This window comes from Antechinus flavipes, chromosome 3, assembly GCF_016432865.1.
Source record: "Antechinus flavipes isolate AdamAnt ecotype Samford, QLD, Australia chromosome 3, AdamAnt_v2, whole genome shotgun sequence".
In the NCBI taxonomy this organism is placed as follows: domain Eukaryota; kingdom Metazoa; phylum Chordata; class Mammalia; order Dasyuromorphia; family Dasyuridae; genus Antechinus; species Antechinus flavipes.
This window is the reverse complement of record NC_067400.1, coordinates 615,135,908-615,141,573: the sequence shown is the minus strand read 5'-3', so window position 1 is coordinate 615,141,573 and position 5,666 is coordinate 615,135,908.

Sequence of the window (5,666 nt, the reverse complement as noted above, 5' to 3'; positions counted from 1 at the left end):
GGGGTTCCTCTTCAGAGGAGGATACTGAGGTAAAAAGAATATCTTCTACTCCAAAGAGTAATGTAAAATGGCTCCCTGCCCAGAAGAGAATCTACAGAAGTACTCAAAAAAGAATTTTAAAATCAAATGAGAGACATTGAGGAAAAACTAAAAACTAAAAAGAAAAAGAAGATTATGGTGGGGGGGAAGTTAACCACTAGAAAAGGGGAAACAAAGTCTCAAAGATGAAACTAAGTCTTTGAAAATTAGACTTGGGCAAGGGAAATCCAATGAAGCTATGAGAAACCAAGAAATAACAAAACTAGATTCTAAAGAATCTAACAGAATGTGAAGCATCTTACAAGAAAAATGACACATCTGGAAGACAGATCAAGAAGAGAAAATATAAGAATAATTGGACTGCCTGAAAGTTTGACCAAAAAGAGAATCTTGATATAATAATGCAAGAAATAATCCAAGAAAATTGTCCTGGTGTGATAGAACATGAGAGGAAAGTAGTAATAGAAAAAATCCACCGATTATCACTTCAAAGAGATCCTATGTAGAAAACACAAAGGAATATTACTGCCAAATTTCAAAACCCCCAGATTAAAGAGAAAATTTTGAAAAAAAAAAAAACCAACCCAATCTCAATGGAGCTACAATTAGAATTGTACAAGTCTTATGAGCAGCCACAATAAAAAAAACTGCAGGTCCTGGAATTATATCTACTGACAATCAAAAGAACTAGGTCTGCAGCCAAAAATATCATATCCAGCAAAATCATTTCTAATATTGAATGAGAAAAAAATGGACATTCGATGAACATGCAGATTTTCAGGACTTTTCTATCAACCAAACCCTAATAATAGAAAATTTCATAGATAAGAGCCAATATCAAAGACCAATTTCAAGAAACTCAACATGAACAAATTGTTTATGTTTGTTTATTTTTTTTAACATGGAAAATGTATACCATATGTTTAAGATTGACATCAACAAGAGGGTAGCTCAAAAGAAAGATTGGGGCAGAGTTAAAGTAAAAATAGTAATTATGTTGGACAAATGAGGTGCAAAGGAAGAATAGACACAGAAGCATTAGAGGGGGGAGAAGGGCTCATTGTTCTGAAAACCTGCTCACATCAGGAATGGGTTAAATGGGTAACACTACATATACATCATAAAGGGTATAATACCTTCCGAAATATATAAAGAAATAAAGGGGGAGGGATGGGCAGACTGGGAAGTGAAGTGTGTGGGGAAAAAGACAAGTGAGGTATCTTTGGGTGAGGGGAGGTTAAGTAATAGAAAGGCAAGTTAAGGAGCAGAATTAAAGCAAAATGTCAGCAGAGATAGGAAAGTGTGTGTGTGTGTGTGTGTGTGTGTGTGTGTGTGTGTGTGTGTGTGTGTTTTGGTATGTGTATCAAAATATATCCTTTCTTAACTATAGTGTGCTTGAGGATGGTGATGGGGATTAAAGGGAGGTAAATAAAGTAAAGAAGGTGCACAACAGAGAACAAGGAAGTAGAGAAAAGATGGACAGAGAAAAGATGGACACGCATGAATAAAATTTCTTCTACTACTATATATACTTTCTTAAACTGGTATTTGTTGTTATATATTTTGAATCCTCCCTGATATTCTCCTGTGCACAACATTCTGTTTTGTTTTGTTTTGCATTTCTTTTCTGTTTTTCTTTTTCCATATAGAAATAAATTTTAAGAGGAATAAATAGAAATTGATTATTAATTTTTTTAAGTTTTAAAATAAAAAAAAATTCTGATGAGAAGGCCAGAGTTGAATAAGAAATCTGACTTTCAAATATAAGATTCAAGAAAGGCATAAAAAGTAAACATGAAAGAAAAATCATAAGGGAATCTATAAGATTAAATTGTATACATTCCTATATGAGAAGATAATACTTATAGCTCCTGAGAAATTTATAATTATTACAGTAGATAGAAGGAGGGATGGGAGGAGAATTGAAAGGAGAGAGGGAGGGAGAGAATTGGAGAGAGGAAAGAATTAACAGAGGAAAAATAGGATGAAGTTAAATACATAGTAATCATAACTGGTTTTTTTTTGTTTGTTTTGTGATTTTTTTTAAATAATAGCTTTTTATTTACAAGTTATATGTATGGATAATTTTACAGCACTAACAACTGCCAAATCTTTTGTTCGAATTTTTTCCCTTATTCCCCCCACCTCCCCCTAGATGGCAGGATGACCAGTAGATGTTAAATATATTAAAGTATAAATTAGACACACCATAAGTATACATGACCAAGCCGTTATTTTTCTGTACAAAAAGAATCGGACTCTGAAATATTGTACAATTAGTCTGTGAAGGAAATCCAAAATGCAGGCAGGCAAAAATATAGAGATTGGGAATTCAATGTAATGGTTGTTAGTCATCTCCCAGAGTTCTTTCGCTGGGCGTAGCTGGTTCAGTTCATTATTGCTCCATTGGAACTGGTAATCATAACTGTTGATGTGAATGGGATGAACTTACCCATAAAATTAAATAGCAGAATGGAGTAAAAAAACAGATTCAACTATATGTTTAGAAGAAAACACACTTGAAATAGAAAGACACATAGATTGAAAAGAGAGGGCTGGAGCAGGATCTGTTATGCTTAAACTGAGATTTTAAAAAATCTCAATAAAACCAAGAGTAGCAATCATGATCTCAAATAAAGCAAAAGCAAAAATAGACCTAATTAAAAGAGATAAATCAGGGAAACTACATTTTGCCAAAAGATAGCTTACAGAATGATGTGATATTAATACTGAAAACATAAGCACCAAATAGCATAGCATCCAAATTTTGAAAGGAAAAGTTAAAGAAGTTATAGGAAGAAATACAGTAAAATTATACTAGTGAGAGATCTTAACTTTCTCCTCTCATACCTAGATAAATCTTTTAAATTTTATATATTATATATATATATTTAAATTTATTTTCCAGTTACATGTAAAAAACATTTTTGGGTTATATATATACCTTTAGTCATCCATTTATTTATTTGACATATTTGCTTAGGAATCATGTTGGGAGAGAAAAAATCAGAACAAAAGGGAAAGACCATGAGAGAGAAAAAAAAAAAAACACCACCAGAAGAAACAGGAAAAAAAAAAGTGAACCCAGCATTATTGATTTATATTCAATCTCCATAGTTCTCTCTCTTGATGCAGATGGTGCTTTTCATCCAAAATTTATTGGGGTTGCTTTGGATCACTGAACCACTGAGGAGAACCAAGTCTATCATAGTTGATCATCCACACAATCTTGCTGTTGCTGTGTGCAATGTTTTCTTGGTTTTGCTTTTTTTCATTCAGCATCAGGTCAGTAAATATTTCCAGGTCTTTCTAAAATCAGCCTGTTCATCATTTTTATAGAATAATATTCCATTATTTTCATATACCATAATTTATTTAGCTATTCCCCAACTGATGGGCATCTATTAGAAACATTTTTACACAGGTCCTTTTCCCTTTATTAGGATTTTTTGGGGATACATCTGGTAGTGGCCCTACTGTATCAAAGAATATGCAGTTTTGTAGCCCTTTGGGCACAGTTCCAAATTGCTCTCCAGAATGGTTAGATTATTTCACAACTCCACTAACGATACATTTATGTCTTAGTTTCCCCATATCCTCTCCAAAATTTATCATTATTGTTCCTGTCATTTTAATCAATCTGAGAGGTGTGAACTATACCTAGGTAAATCTAATCATAAAAGAAATAATGAAAAAAATAAGTAAAATTTTAGAAAAATCAGATATGATAGCCCCCTTGAGGAAACTGAATAATAATGAAAAGGAGTATGCCCTTTTCTCACCTATAAATGGCCCCTCCACAAAAATTGAACATTTATTAGGTTTTTATAAACCCAACCCAAATGCAGAAAAGCAGAAATATTAAATTCATCCTTTTCAGACCATAATGCAACAAAAAATTGTTATGGGATGTGGCCAAAGAAGTACTTAAGGGGAAATTTTATATCTCTTAAACATTTACAGCTATAAAATAGAGAAAAGAGTAGCGCAACAAATTAGGTATGCAGTTTAAGAAAAAAAATAGAAAAAAAGCAAATTTAAAATTTCCAATTAAACACCAAATTCAGAACCCTGATAGATAAATCAATAAAATTTTAAGTAGGAAAACTGATGAAGTTAGTGGCAGTGCAGAGAGTTGTGAGAACCCTTCTTTGGTCAGTGCAGGTCCACTGTGAAAGAATTCACAAACCCAAAATATTAGACTGGCAAAAGGAAGTTTATTGGCGCTGAGAAGTCAGCTTTTGTTAGGAGACTGACTTCTTCAGTGGCAAGGTTCTGACAGAGAGATAAAGGTCCTAGCAGAGAAATCCTGGCAGAGAGATAAAGAGGGGTTAACGCTGAGAACAGAATGTCTTCACAGTCCTGGCAGGCAGCTATGCCAAAGAGAGGTCCCTTGGCCTGGCGTGGTCCTGCTATTTGGCCTCTGCAAAGAAATGAACCCCTAAATTGCCCTTTAAATAGGAAATCTGAGACTGAAGTTTCAATTGAATGAACTTATTGCAAAACCGTTGAACTCATAGATAAAACTGGAAGCTGGCTTTATGGGGAAAAGCAATAAGATAAACAAATCGTTGATTAACCTGATTAAAAATGGGAAAGAAAACCAAATTTCTAACATCAAAGAGTCAAAAGGATGAATTCATTACCTATGAAGAAGAAATTAAAGCAATTATTAGGAGCTAATTGCTTAGAAATCTGAAAATCTAAGTGAAATGGCAGAATAGTTATAAAAATATAAACTGCCCCAAATAACAAAAAAAGAAATGGAATACCTTATCTTAGAAAAAGAAGTTGAAAGGCAGCTAGATGCCACATTGTATGCAGTGGCCCTGAAATCAGGAGGGTCTGAGTTCAAATCTGGCCTCAGACATTTTTCACTATGCAAGTCTCTTAACCCCAATTACTTCACAAAAAGAAAAAGAAGTTGAACAAATCATAAATGAATTCCCTAAGGAAAAAATCCCAGGATTAGATGAATTTACAAGTGAATTCTACTAAACATTTAAAGAACACTTAATTCCAATGCTATATAAACTATTTGGAAAAATAGGCAAAAAAGTCCTACCAAATTCTTTTTATGAAGCAACTATAATGCCAACACATGGAACCAGGAAAAGGAAAAACAGAAAAAGAAAACTATCGGCCAATTTCCCTAATGAATATTGATGCAAAATATTTAAATAAAATTCTATCAAGGAGATTATAACAATATATCACAAAGATCATACACTATGACCAGGTGAGATTTACATCAGGCAGGCAGAGTTGGTTCAATATTAGGAAAACTATCAGTATAATTGACCATAGTATAAGATTATCCCAATAGATACGGGAAAAGGTTTTGACAAAAAAAAAATAATAATAATAATAAAAAAGAAAAGAAAAGAAAAAAGGAAAAAGGTTTTGACAAAATACAACACTCATTTCTATTAAAAAAAACAATTAGAAAGCATAGAAATGAATAGAGCTTTCTTTAAAATGATAACTAATGTCTATCTAAAACCATCAGGAAGCGTTATCTGTCATAGGAAAAAGCTAGAAGCCTTTCCAATAAGGTCAGGGTGAAGCAAGGATACCCATTGACATCACTATAATTCAGTATTGTTCTAGAACTGCCAGCCACAGTA